We start from the raw sequence: 19,791 nt of genomic DNA, 5'->3' as shown, positions 1-19,791 counted from the left end.
ATCATCAATGAAATTGGTCAATTGCAAGCCTGGAATGCCAAATACTTCATCCAGGTGCTCTGCCACCAGCCGGTGACCGATAGTGGGACTATGTATGTACCCCTGAGGCAAAGATAACATTTTGAATTGCCTTCCGCAGTGGGAGAATGAAAATTGCTCTTGACATTCTAGTGCCAAGGGTATAGATAAGAATGCTTTGGCAATGTCTATGGTGGCATACCCTGTCTCAGCATGTTTCTGTATTCGTTCAATCAAAGTGATGGTGTCTGGGACCGCAGCTATCAAAGGGGGTGTATGTTTATTCAGCTTGTGGTAATCAACTGTTTTTCTGTACCACCCGTCAGGTTCTTTAACCGGCCAGAGGGGATTGTTCCATTCAGTAGTAGTTGGAGCTTACACCAGCCTCAATCATGTCTTTTATAATTTCACTTATTTCATCATGTCCTCCAGGGATGCTGTACTGTTTCAAAGGAATTACTGCAATTGCCAGGGGCACCTTCACTGGGGGAATTTTTAAACAACCCACTCTCATGGCTGCCACTGAAATGTATCTTTTTGTTCCAAACTGATAACAACCATCATCCTGATACAAAGGCATTCCTTTCAAAATATCAATTCCTAGTATGTATTCCAAAAGAGGCACAATCAGCACAGCATATTCTCTTTTTTACTGTAGTCCCTATTTTCATTTGTATTGTGGTTTATACAGCGGGGGTCTGCCTTCGCCCCAACCCTTTGATAGTGTAATGTGGTCCATTAAACCTCCTAGTGTTTCCAGAAATAAAAGAGGCCTCCGCTCCGGTGTCAACTGAGGCTCAAACGCTTTGCACATTTTTGTGTTTCCAATGTATTTCTAAATCAACTTGAGGTATGTTATCTCGATAAGCCCAACTTTGTACCGGAGCTTGTCCAGTTTCCTAGTCTGATTTAAACCTGTCAACTTTTGCCCAAGTGAGGGCTGGATATATGCTTTCATATTTGCGAGCAGGCTCGCCCCCATCTCTGTTCTCGAAAGTTAACCAGTTACTGTCCAGTTTTTCCTCTCTCTCTCATGAGGAAACGTTTTCCTTCACCTGGTATCTGTGACTGGCTCTGTTATCTTGCTTGATTACCAATTTGCTGCTTTCCTTTCGATCTAAACCTCCTTTACGGTACATTTCCCATAAGCTTTTGGTATTTATCCCACCAATCTGTTCTTTTTTGAAACCATCTTTTAGTAGCGCCGAAAATATGTCTTTCCTGGACACTCTATTGTTATCTGTGCACCCCTCAGACCTTGAAGATCTCTCAGGTTTATCGCATTGTCCTAAATCCCCTAACTATCTGACAGCCTCTACGATGTCTTTTAAAGCTTGCCCTGTCGGATTAATTAGGAGAGTAATGATCACTTGTTTGTTGGCTGGTGGAGCAAGGCAAATAATTTGGTTGTGCACTGAGACAGTTAGTGGTCCATCTAAAAGAAGATGTGCATTGTTCAGGAAAATGGCAGTTTTTATACTTTCCTCTTTGAGTCTCTGCAATGCATCTCTTAAAGTATACCAGGGCTTATAATTAGGCGGCCAATCTGATTCTGTAGAGTACTTATGATTACAGCCCTCAGAGGATTACTGCAGAAAAATAATTTAGTGTGGACCCTGAAAACTTCTAAACTGTTCCTGTATGAGGGGATCTGTGCTCAGAGTGTAGAATTTAGAAGAATTCCCTTTATCAAGCATAATGCTCATCGTTGGCGGGACTCCTTGACATATTTTTCCAGGACCATGACCGACGACTAAGACGACGACAGTAAGTACCGCACCCTAGTACACATGGGAGGAAAGGGCACAGTTACACATTCACCCACACCGCAACGCACTCCCAACCTCTTCCACTATCTCAAGCCATACATACTATAACAAGATGTACTTACCAGACACAAGCCAACAAATACCTACACCAATGCACTCACCTGTGCACACCGCACCCCACAGTGAAGCGATGCACAACAGCTCAATATTGTGGCAACAGGGCTGCTGGACACAAAAATTTACTTCAACTGCATAAAAAACAAATGTACAAACAAGGCCATAGGCCAGTTCATATGTACAAGTCCCTCAAGGGCAAATATAGGCTACACTTGACTCCTACGATGGCAAAGGAAACTCCACTGAGAAGGGGCATCTATGGGTAAGCCAGGCACCTCAGGGGGTCAGGGGGTAGCGGGGTGGTGAGTCAGGTTTTGAAGGAGGGGTCTTGGGCTCAGGTTTAGGAGGTGGGGGTTTGGGCTTACCCTTGGAAGGAGAGGGAGTGGGCCTGGACCGGGGATGGCAGAGGGACCTGGGGCAGCACGGGACTTCTTCCTCCCTGGGGAAGGGGCATGGGAATGGGAAGGGCGGACTGTTGTGGACTTTGAAGAGGAAGGAGTGGACTGGGCAAGGGTATGGGAACGTTTAGGGACAAGACGTGATGGGCCAGTGGGTTCAAATACGTTAACATGGGAGAGGAAAAGCTTCTTAGGTGCAGTTGGAGGGGTTTTGGAGCCAGATCTGTGAGTGGAAGTTGAGGGAGTGGTGGTTCGAGGTGTAGGTGTGCTGGATGTGGATGCAGGTGCCTGTTTAGTCTGCTTATGTATGGTGGATTGTGTGGTGTGGATGAGTGTGAGCATTTGAGTGTTTTGGGAGAAGGGGGCATGGACACAGTGGGGGAAGACATGCTGTCAGTGTGTATGGATGTTGTGTGGGTGTCTGCAGGTCTGGTGAGTGTGCTGCAAGTGTCTGTGAATGTAGTCGTGGTACGTGCAAGTGTGGGGTCTGGGGTGAATGACTGGATGTTAGCTGTTGTGGTGACTACAGGAATGGGGCATCAGCAGTGACTGAGGGTGCAGTGCATGTGGGTATGCATGTTGAGGTGACAGACAGGGAGGTGGGGGGAGGTTGAAACAGTGGGGGAGGTGGATGTTGTTGTGTGCTTTGGTATGTTGGGTGTGTTCCTGCCTGTGGTGGTAAGTGTGGTACTTTTGTTTCTCTGTGTTCTTCTTGTGTGTTGATCTGTGTGCATGGCTGTCTGTATTTGTGCTTGGGATGAGTGAAGGGAGTGGGGTGCTGGAAGGGGTAGAGGTGGTAGAGGGGGGACAGAAAGCCCAGGGACACTGCCTGTCATCAAAGAGGAGGTCAGAGCCTGAAAAGATCTCTGTAGGCCAGACATGGCACTGTGAATGCCTTCAAGATATGCATTACATTGCTGCATCTGGGATGCTAGCCCTTGGATGGCATTCACAATGGTTGTCTGCCCTACAGACATGGTTCTCAGGAGGTCAATAGCCTCCTCAATGATTGGGGCAGGGGATAATGTGCCTGGGGCAAAGGAGACGCCGACCCTCCTGGATGAGAGGGGCGCGGGCAACTCATTGGGGAGCTACTGGGAGGGCGGTGGTGGTGGCAGAAGATGGCAAAGAATGGGTGGGCCTAGTAGGGTCCGCCACTGCCAGGGAGCTGCCATTGGAGGAGGTGTCAGAGTCACTACCTCCAGTGGCAGTTGCCTCCTACGTGGTACTCCCCTCGCCCTCCAACCCACTGGTCCCCTTGGCATTGGTGGACTCTGCCACATGTGTCCCATGGGCTGCAGCATCCCCACTCACCAGTGCCTCAGCTTCCTCACCAGATGATTCTAAGGTACAGCAAGGACACAAGAGCACAAGGGGGGGGGACAAAAGAAGAAAGAAGCATGTCAGTTCTATGAAATATGTACATGTTGGGGCAGATACACTCCCACCTAGCTCAGGCACTAACCCTCAGCAGACACAACACATGTTATGAATGTGACCCTGACTGATAGGCACCACCCCACAGTACACAACATTCCCACCCTGCCCCACTACTCTGATACGCTTTCTACAGTGAACCAATGAGTGACAATGCCAAGCCAACCCATCTGCAAGTCCATGAGGCTACATTGAAGACAATGGCAGAAACAGGGGACCCCTCACAGACCCACAGATCCAGCCAAAACTACCTAGGACACTATCCTACGGATGTGGAAGGGGGCAGGGCTGCAGGTACACATCTGCCTATGTGCCTGGCACTACTAAGCATGTACCCCTTAGCACCTAACTACACTCATTATAGTGGTATCACAATAGTGTTGGTACTCACCCCCTTGTGGCTGCTGTGCTACCTTCAAGCACCCATCCAAATCCAGATAGGCCACGTCCAGAATGCGGGCCATTAGGAGGGTCAGTGTCCGACGGGCACCCCTTCCTCATAGGGAGGCCTTCCCCAGCTGGGCCTCTCCGGTCTTCCTGGCCCAGCACCTCAGGTCCTCCCTCAGCTTCATGCAGTGGGTGCTCTGCCAGTTGTAGACCCCCAGGGTCTGCACTTCCTTGGCGATGGCTTGCCACAGTCCCCTCTTCTGATGGGTGCTGACCTGCATGGGACACACACAGTAAAGAAACAGGTGCCAGTGTGGGTGCCCCATACACAAATTTCATGCCCGTTCAACCTGACATGGCCCATGGAGACATACATATGGAATTTTTCAAGGAAAAACTGCCAGACACGCTATGGGTGAGCATTCACACAGCGAACAAAAACACATACAGGCATCCCCCACATTCACACACATCTAAGGAGGACAAATAGCAACTTATCTGCTCCTCTGATCGCCCCTACAGCTTTGCATACAGGGGTAGGACCCCGTCCACTAGCTTCTCCAGCTCCTCCACGGTGAAGGCCGGGGGCCATTCCCCAGTAAAATGCCATCTGAGGGACCAGAGTCAGGACACAGCAGCACACGCAGTGGAGTTCTTCCCTTCTCGTAGTGCAGGAGTCAAGGGCCTGTCAAACTGGTGGGAGATACCGCGGCGGTGTGCACCGTCACCACTGGCGGGGATCATGATTGGCCCAGCTTCCCCATTGACAACCATGTTATTAAGTGATCAGATGCACGGCGGTGAACATCGCCTACCGCCATGATGAGTTAAGCCAGTAGAATGAAGTCACTTCCACACTACGCTACCTGTGTGGCAGGAGGCTGTCATTTTGCATCCATCACGCCACCATATCCTGGCCAGGGGCCTCATCCGTGGCTCTATTCCATCTCCCCTTCATCGAGTACTGAAATGAGTACTGCTTCTCCACATATAATCATGGTGAGAAGCGTGTCTACACTGTGATGCCATTATGACTGAGACACCGCACCACACATTAGCCTGACAGAATTACCTCCTTCTTTGTGTCTGTGTGCAGTACATTTGTGTCACACGTAAAACATGAATTCTGTCATCATGTGATGCAAGTGTATGTCCCAACTAAATGTGTCTTTGTTCCTCCCCCATAGGTACAGACCCATGTGGTGAGGGAGAGCCACATTTGTTTACAGACCCCTAGTAGATCTGGCCACCATGGAGGATGTCCCATCATCATAACTTACCGCCTGAATCAAGCTACAATCCTTGAACTCTGTGCAGAAATGGAGCCTGTTCTGAAGCCAGCTAATAGGAATCACCATGCCATACCTACAACTATGCAGGTTCTATCTGTGATCCATTTTTTGGCCACAGGCTCATTCCAAGTGACTGTGGGAATGGCTGCAGGGGTAGCTCAGCCAATGTTCAGCCACATCCAGTCCAATTTCCTGAATGTATTTGTTCAACACCTGCAAAGTTCTGTCAAGTTTCTCCAAAGGGTTTATCTCACTGCCATCAAATGAGGATTCTATGCCTTTGCAAATATCCCCCATGTGATAGGTGCCATTGATGGTATCCACATAGCCCTAATACCACCAAGAGTAAATGAACAAGTGTTTCGGATTGTAAAAGCTATCACTCCATGAATGTCCAATTGGTGTGTACTGCTGATCAGTAAATGTGAATACAAGGTGCCCAAGATCAGTCCATGATTCATTTGTCCTGAGAAACAGCAGTGTGCCACACATGAAGGGAAAACTACAGGGGGACAGAGCTTGGCTCATAGGTGAGTGTGCATGACACTGGATCAGTTACATAGCTGACAGGCAGGCTGTATGCAAGTAGATAGTATGTGTTTCAACCTTCTCACCCATTTGTGCAGGGGATTCTGGCTACTCCAACATGCAATGGCTCCTGACACCTGTGATGAATCCCAGGACAGATGCAGAAAGGTATTACAATGAGGCACATGGTCAAACTAGGAGGGTGATGGAGTGGACCATGGGACTCCAGAAGGCAATATATTGTTGCTGGCATCTCTCTGGAGGATCCCTGTGCTATGTGGCCTGACAAGGTGTGTAAGATAGTGGTGGCCTGCTGCATGCTGCACAACTTCGCTGTGAAGAAAGCTATGTCACTTCTGGAAGAGGAGTATGCTGTTTAACCAGCCCTGCCACGTCAGAGAAGGGATGAGAGTGATGGTGAAGTAGAGGGGGAAGACATCAACTCCAGGACCCAGCAAATCCAGCTGTATTTCCAGTGATTTTCAGGTACATTTCATATGATGTTGATGGCTTCACTGCATTGTTTCAGGGTGACTTGTGTAGTAAGTGCTGTGGTGTCCCTTACCAGTGATATAGCAAAATCATGACTGAAGTGGCAGATGTGAGTTAATGCTATGGAATGTACAGTGTGAGATACTTCAGACACTACAGTCTGTTAGACCCCGTCCTGCAATAAAAGCGACATTATGATGGTAACTAGCTAATGCATTCACATTCACAATTGATTGCTCATATTGATTAAGGACAGATATTTTGAGTGCACAAGTGTATTTATTCAAAGTCAAAACATCCATGAGTGATGGGACAGTGGAGGGGAGTAGGCACATTGTGAACAACATACTCAGGTACATTTGCTCAGCTGGTAGTAGCACCAGGGTGTAGTCCATGGGGCCATTAGAAGATGGTGAGATGCCAGTGGCATGTCAACAAAGTAGCTCAGTGGCAATGAAGGGAGACAGTGGAGGGCAGAGTCACTTCCTGGCGGTGGGCTTGGTCTTGGCTGGTGTTTCAGTGGGATGTCTGGGTCTGAGGTCACGTTTGCAAAGATGAAGCTGGGCTGCAGGGGAAGGGGTGCTGGTGTCCTGTGAGTCCTCTCGCAGTCCCACCAATCCATAGCTGCTGCAGATGTTGATGGCAGGGCAGTGTCCTGGCTAGTGTAAGGGGCCTGAAGGTGGGTGGAGGACTCTAGCTGTATGTTTGTCTGGCACTGAAACACCCCTGCAATGGAGGCCATGGTAGCATTGAGCTATTTCCATTGCCCAATGGCCTCCTGGTGGTGTGCTACATGCTGCCACTGATTCTGCTCCAGCGTGGCCAGTATCTGTCTCATCCAGTCCTGGGAGTGGTGGTATACTCCCAGGACCTCAGCAATGACTTCCTGGGCAGCAGCATCCATCCTTGGGCCACCTCCTTGGGCCACTGATACCCTCCCACTGGCCCTAGCCCCCTGTGCCTGTGTCCCCTGCACAGGTCTGGCAGTCCTGCCTGGTGGTGGGTAGAGACTTGGTCCTCTGTACATATGGGCAGCCAGTCCATGGCCTGGAGACACTGGTGTGGGGCCAGAACTGGTGGTGGTGGCTGAGTGGTAGGGGTGTCAGTGGTGCCTTGGGTGGGGCTTCTGGAGGGTGACTGTCCAGGGGTGTGGGATGGGCCAGGGGTTTCCTCTGTGTCCAGACATGCCTCTGCACTCTCCTGAGTGGGGCCATCATCTTCAGGTGGAGGACTGGCACTCCTTGACGTCTCTATCCTGGTGGCATGGGTGGTGGTGCCTGTGTGTGAGAGAATAGAGATGTGGGTGTCCTGCACTTTCTTGTCAATTGCAGCACTGGTCAGCAGTAATTGGTGGTTGAATTCCCATGGAGTGGCATGCAGGGTCCCTTTGTGTTGACTTTTATGCATTTATTGAGGGTGGTGGTGGTGCATTGCGGGTGTTGTAGTGCTCCTGAGATTACATGCATGGGTTGATGACTGTGCACAGGGGGCTGGATGGTGATTTTCATGGGGGATTGTGGGCATGCAGGTGACATGGATATGAGTGTGTTGGTGTTGTGGGCCGGGTAGGGGATGGGGGCTTGGTGATAGTGAGAGGGATGGGGTGACACATGCATTACAGGTGTGGTGACTGTTAAGGTATTGTAGTTGACTTACCCGAGTCCAGTCCTTCAGTGAGTCCAGTGAGGCCCTCCGGGAGCAGGATAGCCAGGACCTTCTCCTCCCAGTCAGTCTATTCGGGGGGGGGGGGAGAGGTGGATGACCACCACCAGTCTTCTGTGGGACGAAGTTGTGCCTGGATGCCATGGAAGGCACCTTCCTGCTCAAGTCGTTCCATCTCTTCCTGATGTCATCCCTTGTGCATGAATGGTTTCCCATGGTGTTGACCTTGTTGACTATCCTCTGCCATAGCTCCATCTTCCTAGCCAAAGGTGTCTGCTGTCCCGAATAGGGGTGGATTGACCCTGAGTATTTCGTCCGCCATGGTCCTTAACTCCCTGTCTGTGAAGTGGGGGTGTTTAGGGGGTGCCATGGTGTGTGTTGTGGGTGGTGTGTTGTAGGTGTGTTGGTGAGGGTGCTGTTGTGTGGTTGGGTGTGTGGCTTGTGATGGTGGGTGTGCAATGTATGAGTTTTGGTGGTGTTTTGTGTGTGTGTGACTTGTGTGATGGTTAGTTCTCTGTATGCGTGTTGTGGTGTCAATAACTGTCATGCTTTTGGTGTTGCAAAGGATTGTGTGGTGTATATGTGTGTGTTTTGAAGTGTTGTGGATGTATGTCAGGTGTGTGCTTTTCCAACTTGCCAATGTGTGCATTTGTTGTTGGCAGGTCCCATTGCTGGTCGTGGTTGTCCGAACTGCCAGGCATCGCTCGACATTCACTGTCCACCGAGCTGATTTGTGCATCATTATTTGGTGGGTGGGGGATTTGTGTGCATGGCGGTGGCGGGGTGAGGTGTACTACCTTTCTGCTGTCGGTGTCCCTGGTGGTGGGTGGAAGTTGCAGGATTTTTGGAGGTTTATCTTTTTGGCATCATTATATGGTGGTATGGAGTTCACCACCACTGACGGCCTTTTGTCCACCGTCAGCAAGGCGGTCCGGTGTGATTGTCGCCAAGTTCATAATGAGGGCCATTATTTGGAATTTTTCAGAGTTAATGCACCAACCTTAAATAGGAAAAGTTGGAAACAGTGAGCAGAGATTGCTTCTCTTTATTTCTGACTTTTTCAGTTTAAAGTTCATGCTTTAATAGAGAAAGTCTATGTTTGAACTTTAGACACCTCAACTGCAAAAAAACAGACATTAAGGTCTTCACCCAGCCATCTAGCTATCCTGTATGCAAACAGTGGAACAGCAGAAAGAGGGAAATTATAAAAAAACTATTGGAGGAATATATTTTTCCCACTGACTTGTATTGAAGTGGGGTCGATTTCAGGCAAGGTAAAGCTAAAATTAAGTGATTTTTTTGCTTTAAAAATCGTGAGTCTCTTGCCTGAATTGGATCTCTTGGCATATGGGTAATATGGCCTGAGGTGTCCACAAAGGGCATTATCTCTGTTTTGTCTGCATTGATACAGAGAGAATTTTCAGTCCTCAAAAATCATGAAATATATTAAGCAGTATAGGAAAACAAGTGGTAGATGTGCATGACTTTCCGATACTATTGTATACCTGGGGGTATATTATCAAGAAGTTACGTATCAATGCTTTGCAGCAGCACTGTGTCAAAATTTGTTGCAATGCGCAGGAATCCATTATAATTCCACGGATGTGCTGTATTTGTAATCTGGGGTACCATGGTGCAAGTTCCCAAGGTGCATCAGAAATTCAGACTCATCTGTGGGATCTTTGCCTTGACGATTTTGACCAAAAAGTGGTTAATCACTGAAGCTGGCCTTACAACTGATGCAACTTCAGCGATGCATCAAAATTTAGAGGTGCTGCGCCAGTTTTAAATGACACAAGTATCATAATGTAATAGGACCAATGTAAAAGACCGAAAAATAGTGGAATATCACCTTCTACACTTTTACATTGGTCCTGGATGTAAGAGGGTATGCATGCAGTATGTCTATGTGTCACATTACAATGGGCATAGTGTACGCATGTGTATGTAGAGACATGAGTGTGAGTGACATAGTGAGTGACAGTGTGATACAGGTGAATATAAGTATGTATTGGAATGTGAAATAGCAATACATTTATTATCTACCTTATGTGTGTACTTACCTGTTGTCTTTTTGGAATATGCATACCTGGTGACCTCTTCCTCCATGGATAAGTGACAAACCTGGCCTTTCTCTTGCAAACAATACACAATGTCACATAGCATTGCTGCAGTGGATGATGAAATCATAGGTGTCATGGTCCCAAATTGGTCAAGGGGTCCTACAACATGATTTGCACATTTGTAGACCCACTATTGGTAGAGAGGAAGTGAAATACAGAGTGACTTCAGCTGGTCAGATTTATATTGAAAAGGCACTATGTAATTTTAATGCCTGGGTTAAGGAGGTACAGAAATTTTGACACAGAGTGGATAGTTTGCCAACGATGCAGCACTTTCTGAAAAACTTGTGAATATGGATGCATCAGTTCTGCTTGGAGATTTAAGAGGGAATGCATAACTTGAATATGATTAACATAATCTGACACAGCCAGTTGTAGTGCAGGTACAATACAACACAGGGCAGAGAAAAGTGACACATTAAGCCTTGTAAATATGAAGCACTGAAAGCGACACTGCTCTATCAAAACAAATGATGCAGTGGTGGCGAAAGCTCCTTGTAAACATGCCCCAAAGTTCACTGTGTTTTCCTTATCTAGTATTCCCCTTCACTAACATCTTACGAAAATAGATAAAGAAAGCTAAATCCTGTTACCACTGATTAATCTTTTCACAGATGTGCTTGCATACAAGGAAAAGAAAAACTAAGTATTCATTTCAAGTGATAAAAGTGTTGTCTTTGTCCATTCTTTTCACACATGCACCAACCGCTGATGTTTAGTTCAACAAGTTAAATAAGATGTGGAAAATACGTCCTTCCAGGTACAGCCCATCAGCAAGACTGTGGGGGTCATTCTAACCCTGGCGGTCGTCGACCGCCAGGGCTAAAATGACGGGGGCACCGCCAACAGGCTGGCGGTGCCCCGCAGGGCATTCTGACCGCGGCGGTTCGGCCGCGGTCAGAAGTGGAAAACCGGCGGTCTCCCGCCGGTTTTCCGCTGCCCTTCTGAATCCTCCATGGCGGCGCAGCTCGCTGCGCCGCCATGGGGATTCAGACACCCCATACCACCATCCTGTTCCTGGCGGTTCGCCCGCCAGGAACAGGATGGCGGTATGGGGTGTCGTGGGGCCCCCGTAAGAGGGCCCCACAATGAATTTCACTGATGAAACTCGTGACGGGTGCCACTGCACCCGTCGCACCTTCCCACTCCGCCGGCTCCATTCGGAGCCGGCGTCCTCGTGGGAAGGTTGTTTTACACTGGGCTGGTGGGCGGCCTTTTGGCGGTCGCCCGCCAGCCCAGTGTAAAACCCAGAATACCCGCAGCGGTCTAATGACCGCGGTGCGGTATTCTGGAGGGGGGAACTCTGGCGGGCGGCCTCCGCCGCCCGCCAGGATGAGAATCACCCCCTGTGTCATCAAGGACTCTGAGCCCCACTCCACAAGGCTACGTTTTCAGTGCCCTCTGTTTCATGGTATTTGTATGTGATTTCTATGGTGCGAGACCCTCCTTGGTGCCCCTCTCATCATTTCACTCTTCCTTTGAGGCACTGGTGTGGGTTCCCTTTATCACTATGCCTTCAGCTCCAGATGCTTCTTCTCCTCTGTCTCTGTGGTGTCCATCACCTAACCTCATCTCGTTCCTCTCTTCCATGATCTCCATCTCCTCACCTTGACCACCCACACCTACTCTGATGGTCTTGGTCACCCACCCCCTGTCTCCTCCTCCAACTGTTTGTCTTCCTGCTCTGCTTTCATCATTTTCTCCTTAAATTGCTGTACTTTTCACCTCCCAACTGTCATCCTTGAGCGGCACCTTCCAATTAAGGGCGATGTCAACTAATGTATAGTCAAAGTTCCACCCTTCCCATGATGTCATTGATATATCAGTGGTACTCCCATGTGCAGAGTCTTGAAGAGTAACAGCCAAGACTTTTCCTGTTGCGAGGAACACCTTATTTCGTCAGATGTAAAATACAGTTTTGCCCAGCCTAGTCTTTTTTTTTTTTAGGTAAATCAGCTTTATTAAAATCAAAATACATATGGGTTTCATAATAACAATACAAGATATCTGTCACAATGATAATGATATAATTTGAAATGAATTGTAAAAGCTGTTTAACATTTCAAAAAATATAAAATGGGGGAAAACAATAAAGACAGAACAAGACCAACTGAAATAAGAAAGATACAGTGGGTATTAAAAAGCTCAAAACTGTGATATTCAATAAAGCATAAAGTTGAACTAAATTTAAATTCAAACAAGAACAGAGAAAATAAACAATTCATGGTGGTTTAAAATTCTCAGGTAATGTACAATTAGTAGAACTGCAAGCAGTAGCATAAAGAGGTAAAAGCAATATCTAGTCTATGGTAATGGCAAACATTATACCACCAAGCCTTATTGGAAATGTTGGATGATTTTTTCCAATTTAGAGTAATTTGTTGAAAGGCTAAAACTAACATGAGATCCAATAGCTTTTAATTATCATCGTCTGAAACAATGTCAGCAGAGAGGCTACCTAGAAAAAGCACTGAGGGAGATAATTGGGATCACAAATTAAAAATGGAGATAAGCTGACATCAAACATTTCTCCAAAAAGAGACAGTGGGAGGACATTCAAAAAGGATATGCATAAGGTCTCCCTTTGGGCTATCGCAGGACCAACAGTTTGAAGTTAAAGATACAAAAAAAATTACTATAGTAGAGGGGGGAAAATAAAGTCTGTGGTGAAGAAAGAAAAGTGACTGTGTGGTAGAAGCTGATCTAGATATTTTATAAGATCAATGCCATATCTTATTCCAGAAGGAAACAGTCCAGGTACATCCCAAATCCAATTCTCATTGAGATTCAAGTTTAGATTTAGGTTGTGTCAAAACAGGAGAATTAAAAAGTTTATAAATATTTGATGCCTTAGGAAATGAGGTAAGAAAGGAGGACAAAGAAAAGGGTAATTCCGAAGAAGAGAGAGGGGCAGGCAAGGAAACAAAGTGCATCATGAATAATATTATTAAGAAGAAGATATTTAGGCATAAATGAATTGGGACAATGAAATAGAAGTTGGAATTGTGAAAAAGAAAGTGGAGTATCATTGGAAAATAAATCTTTGACCCACGCTATATTTCTTTGTCTCCAGGATTTCCAAAATAAGGGTTTTTTATTGATAGTGATGAGACGATTATGCCAAATAGGGTCATTCAGAAAAGAGGAATAAATGACAGTTGAGGTAAATAGTGAGAACCCAGAAGAGCACAAGCATGTTTAAGAAGCAGGGATGAGATAAGTGAAATATAAGAAAAGGATACCACCTCACGAGGAGAAAAAGGTAGAAGAAAAGAACATTCAATATCCAACCATAAGGGAGTAAACACAAAGCTTGACAAGGAGATCCATCTAGAAGCTTGACGCAAACAAAAGGACTTGTGATATAGTCTGAAATCAGGAAAAATGGCTCCCCCCTCTTGTTTAGAATGACGAAGGTGACTAAGGGAAATTCTAGATTTCTTATTGTTCCAGAGGAATTTAGACAGTCTGGGGTCCAGTTGTTTAAAAAAGTAACAGGTATAGGAATCGGAATCATGGATAGGATATATAAAATGTTAGGAGAAATTATCATTTTGATAGAGTCAAGGCAACCCCACCTAGATAAAAATAAGGGATTCCATAACAAAAGGGATCTATCAACCTTCTCTAAAGCATCCAAGATATTTACTTCAATGGACTTTTTAATGGATGAGGTGAACCAAATACCTAAATATTTAATCTTGGAAGAATTCCAGTGAAAGCCAGTAATATCGAACGATGATCTAAAACTAAATTTTGTTAGGGGAAGGATTTCAGTTTTTTCTGAATTTATCTTATAACCTGACATCAAAGAAAAGTCTTCAATCTCCCGAAGTTGAGACAGAATCGAGAGTACATGGTTTGAGATATATACAAGTATATCATCTGCATATGCCGTTAATTTTAAGTGTTTCTCACCATATTGGAAACCCTCAATTTTAATGTTATTTCTTATACAGGATAGAAAGGGCTCTAGAGCTAGAATAAATAGGAGTGGAGAGAGCGGACACCCTTGACAAACACCATGACGTAATACAAAGTATCTGGAAAATTTCCCATTCACCAATATCGATGCCATTGGGAATTGATAAAGCATAGAGATAAATTAAATGAAATGAGGCCCTAAACCATGCCAGGCTAAAGCTTTTAATAGAAAAGACCAGTCTAACCGATCAAACGCTTTCTCAGCATCTATGGAAATTGCTGCTAAGGGGTATGAAGGAGTGGGAACTTTGCTGAGTACATTGAAGAATGTTCTAGAGTTGTCAGAAGCAAGTCTACCTTTGACAAAACCCATTTGTTCCTTACTTATCAGCGCAGGCTAAAGGGTATCAAGACGTAAGACTAATAATTTAGCAAAGATTTTATAATCTGTATTGAGGAGAGAGATTGGTCTATAATTTTTACAGAAAGTATGATCCTCACCTTCCTTTGGAATTAAACAAATAGAAGCTTCTTCAAATGTTCCCCCAATACAACCAGAACCTGTGAAAAATTGAAAAAGCTGTAAAAGTTTGGGAAGTAAAATGTCGGAAAAATGTAGAAAAAATTCCACTGTAAATCCATCAGGACCAGGAGTTTTACCTTTTTTTAGAGATTGAAAGGGTTTTAAAAATTTCTGACGAAGAAATATCTATTTCAAATGAAGAAACATCAACAAGCGTCTTCTTGGGGTTTGGAATGTTCTCTAAATAATCATCAATCTGTAAGGAGATCGGGACTGATTCAGGAGTATAAAGTGTCTGGTAATAATTAACAAATTCAGCTAAGATATCATCATCTTTAAAAAGGGACTCACCAGTATCTGCAACTATAGACTTCAAGGGTTCAAAAAACAAGCAAATAAGAATAACGTAGTGGTGAGTAATAGTTTTCAAAATCTCCGCATTTTCTGAGGAGAATTGTAAAGACCTTTTCAAAAATCAAAAAAATAAGCTAGGCGGCATTTAAAACATGAAAAATGCTCACCAACAGATCAAGCAGGCAATTATATGTCAGACGCCATAAAAGGTGAGAGAAAAACAGCTCCGGTGCCAGAAACGCGTCCAACGATGCGAGGAGCTCCGTTAATTAGCAGCCATCTTAGCTGGTGGCTCGCGCGCGCCCCACAGCCACATTATTTTAAAAATGATCACCTTTGTGCCAGGACCAGTGCAGTGCCATTTTTGAGAACCGTCATGCTATGGTGATCAGAATAGTCAAAGAATGAATTACCACCATTATGCAATAGCCAGAACAATACCAGGACTGGAAACCATCTGTGGGTGCTCAAAATGCTCCAAGGACTACAACCATTACCACAGGGCAGTAGCATATTGAGAGTATTCAACATCATACCATGAAAGCTCACAGTATGCCCAGCATGACAGCCCTCATACCAGAGGTGTCACAATACTAGGGGCATATATAATGATGTATGTAAGCTCACAATATATTGCAAGATTTACGCTTATTATATCATGGTCAGAGTTATTATTGAGTTGGCAATATCATGCCATGGCTGCCAACAATATTCCATGTGTTTCACATAAGCTTTATTCGGCCAACAGACCATCAAAACAATACAATACAATACAATATAATATAATAATATAAACCATAATGTCATAGAAAAATTAAAAAAAAGAATGATCCATGTTTGCCCGTCTTAAAACAATTTCAACTCATTGTAAATAAAAAGTGCGTATGCGCCATGCTGTTGCTAAAAACTTACTTACTGCGTAAATTGTCACATTTGAATTGTGGCTTTTTAAGATCCGCAAAGCTAAAAAACATTTCCTTAAATTCAATTCCCTACAGATTTTATATATCCATTTAAACCTTGGGATTGAATAGGCGGGACAAAAAAACATAAAATGTTCTACTGTTTCGGAAGGAATGCCACATACAGGACAGGTATCAGAGCTTGACTTAGGTCCCCATCTGCTCGTTAAGGCCTTCAGGGGTAATGTTCCAAATCGAAATCTGGCATACAAACTTTTGCCTAACAAATCAGGTATTGTATCTAAGTATGGTTCAAACTCAGGGTACCATTTAAAATCAATAAACAAGTTAGTTAAATGACCATTCGATTTCTGAGAAATGTAATTATTACATATGTGGGACCAGTAAGCTCTCTTCAATACTTTTACATGGGGCTTCACAAGTTGCTGGGGATTCTCCCAGAAGTTCCTCAGTCCTAGCATGCAAAACCAACTAGATACGTGTTTGATCCATGGTATGGACATGGAGTTAGAGGTTTTTAACAATTCTAATAGGGAAGACTTCTATATAGCCAGTTCAGGAACTACCCAAAGCCTCACCCAATATAGTAGGGGCCGTAAGATAATCAAATCGGCTATACGTTTAAGCCCTAGATCTAAAAAAAGGGGGGTTAATGGGGTGCTAGTGGGACAAGCACATAGAGCCCGAGCAAAGCTATTCTCAATTTTAGTTATCCTACTGCTATCTGTCATGCCCCAAATCTCTGCACCATAAATAGCAGCACCCTGTGCCTTGGCCACATAGATCTTTACTGCTGGAGACACAACTTTAGCGATCGTATTCCTGTAAAGGCGTAATATGGATGCTGCCCGATGTTGCAAAAGCCCGCCACTCTTACCGACTTGTTCGTCCCAGAGGAGTGAGTCTGTAAGCCTCACACCCAAGTAGTCGATAGAGCTAACCTGGTCCAAAATAGCTCCATCTAACCTGATCGTACACTTCTTACGAGAGCCAGAGCGAAGCACCATCAATTTTGTTTTCTTCGAGTTCAGCTCTAAACCAAAATTCCAGCAGAATGATTTAAATCTATCCACAAGAATTTGCAGCCCCATAGGGGTCTTTGAGATCAATAGAGAGTCATCCGCAAAAAGAAGAATTGGGATTTTCTGATTGCCTAAGCTGGGAGCATCATTCTGGCATGTCATGAGTTCTTGGACCACCTCGTTAATGAATAAAGAAAACAAAAGTGGCGCTAGGACACATCCCTGACGAACACCTCTTTTAATGGGAAACTTGTTAGTCAGTTCGCCTTGGTTACCCCATCTTACTTGAGCGTATGTGCCTTCATGCATACGTGTTAATAAATGAATGATATCAGATGGTGCCCCTCTTTTGTGTAGCACTCCCCAAAGCTTGTCTCTAGGGACCAGGTCAAAGGCAGAGCGCAGGTCTACAAAAGTGACATATAGTGTTTGCTTTTGCCAAGACTACATATTTCCAGTGTAGCACGGTCAACCTAAATACCTGGTCAACCGTGCTAACTCTAGAGCGGAACCCTGCCTGAACAATATTCCATAAATACCCACCATTTAACTAGGCAGCATTATTACCCCAGGGTTCGGCACTGCATGCCATTCATACCTAAATATACTAAGTGGTATGCCATTTACAATATTCTGAGACACACACTCACACATACACACGTAAACAAAGATAGGCACACATAAACAGACACACAGCCACATGCACACAAAGAGCATCAGTCGTGCATTTTGTTTTTACTTAACATTGTCCTGTTCTGTCAGTTCACCTTCTTTAGCTACTGACCTCCCGGTTTCCTTTTGGTTTGCTCAGGGCCATTTTAATGAGTCCTATTTTTGCTACATGTTACCTTCTGGGATGTACTTCATATGTAATTGATAAGTCTTAATTGGAGGCCGTGCAATGACAATCGAATAGTGTGATTCACAGCTGCATACTGCGATTTCAGAACCCACATCCCTGTACAATTGTGCTCTAAAAATACAAACTGTGGGGTATAATCACTATTTTTTCACACAACGCAATGCAGGCACTGTATGCTGACATATGCCAGTACGCACACCCATGCACCTACATTGCAATGGTGTGTGCGTTCTATTGAGCATAGATTTAGGATTGAATAGGGTCTCTTTGGCGCAAATCCATGTCTACCCATGTAACTAGATAGGACTTTGCATCACAACCCACAGGTGGTTGCATGGGAATGCCATATATCACCCTTAGGATGCCTCCTGCATGCAACGTAGTGCATAGTGCTACTTTGCTTTACTTTGGTCAACTTTACCACTCAAATCCTGATTTGGTTGGAAAGTACATAGTACCACAAAACTCTAAGCTGGATTTGCACTACAAAAGTGACATAAACCAGACACAACATATTATTAATTCTAGACCTGTGTATTTGTAATTGGTTGAGCTGGGTCCCCCTATAAAGCATAGTCAGTTTGTATGTTTTTTCGTCTCCCTCAGAAGGCCCACAGCTTCCCTGAAGATGACGTGTTCCACCTTCAGGCCCCGCAGTGAGACTGTGAGGGACAAAGTAGTGATGTAGCATGTGAATACCTTAATAGGACAGCCACCTTTGGTGGTTGAGGCATTCTTCAGTAATCAACATGAGATAAAAGCTTGGCATTTTTTGTAAATAAATAGCCCAAATACAAAGTGTAATCGATACTGCCCTAGGGATCTTCTATGCACGGAAGTTAGTTTTAACCTGTAGTGTAATTTGAGACCTACCAATTGTGCTTGAAAAACGGTTGGTTATATCACATAGAAATATGCAATCTATATTTGTTCGTATCTCAAAATGTGGCGAAGGGGCCTGGCCCAGAAAAAATACAGTACGAGTACTGAAATAATGCATGTGGAATACTTTGGTAAACTGTTATTAGGCTGCTGTAACCTTTTAGTAAACGGACTTAGAGACAAAGTAGGCACGAGACAAGGTCTATGTTTTCCTCGGCGATAGTAGGAGTTCATCAAGAATGGATTAAGCGTGTTTACTTCATACTCAAGTAATTTGACATGATGGCACGATGGCCTACATTGTCAATTACTAAATGGCGTCAAGTCACATTGACAGTGAGAATGGATGGATGTTTGGCCCTAAGACTCTTTATTGTGATTTAAACAGGCTTGACTCCTACCTCAGTCTCCCCAGGAAGAATTGAGAATGGTCGTCACAGTATTACAGCCATAATCAGATGCAACTGATTCAAGTTTACAAAGTAAAATCAATCGAAGACTGAATCCACTGAACGGTAAGAGCCTTGAAAATCTACCAGTAGTTCTCTTCTTGATTCCCTTGATAACGTATTTTTCCACCGTGTTCTTTTCAAGTTCAACGTTTCCGTCACACATTTAAAGTTGCAGTTATATATAAACAGGCATGGGTCACAAAGCTATTTGTGCACCTAACTGACGCGTAAGTCGGTAAATCTCATCATAGAATGTCAACTTGTGATTCATAAAACATTAATGTGGACGTAATGAGGCCTTTACTCACATTTACATTTATGCCGTTATAGAGGAAAGTCTGTGCTATTGATCCTGCTTGCGTCATGTGGTTTCTGTGGCAGCATTAACTGCTAGAGCAAAGTGTCATCCTAAGGTATACTTCTTACAAAACATTCACAGAGAATTCCTTAAACTTTATACACTTTGGGTCTCAGCTCCTGAACATATGATGCCCTGTCTCATAGTTTAGGAAGATGTTGTATTTCCAGCTATATTTTCCTTGATCTGCCTATACCTGTCAAGCCATCTTTTGCACGATTTTTTTACAGACTAATCCCCATGGCATTGGCTTTTACTGAAAGTTTTT

General features: G+C 44.7%; 1 long non-coding RNA gene across 1 annotated transcript in view; it reads left to right on the top strand.

Annotated features, from left to right (window-relative positions):
- Positions 1 to 19,235, top strand: part of LOC138299584 (uncharacterized) — a 223,687-nt gene extending 204,452 nt beyond the window's left edge. Inside the window, exon 3 of the long non-coding RNA XR_011204788.1 lies at positions 19,102 to 19,235. This is a non-coding gene — a long non-coding RNA (uncharacterized lncRNA). The remainder of the gene's footprint in view (positions 1 to 19,101) is intronic.
- The last annotated feature ends 556 nt before the right edge of the window (positions 19,236 to 19,791 follow it).

The sequence above is a fragment of the Pleurodeles waltl genome, chromosome 1_2 (genome assembly GCF_031143425.1).
Source record: "Pleurodeles waltl isolate 20211129_DDA chromosome 1_2, aPleWal1.hap1.20221129, whole genome shotgun sequence".
Classification (NCBI taxonomy): Eukaryota; Metazoa; Chordata; class Amphibia; order Caudata; family Salamandridae; genus Pleurodeles; species Pleurodeles waltl.
This window is presented reverse-complemented; position numbering and strand designations above follow the sequence as displayed.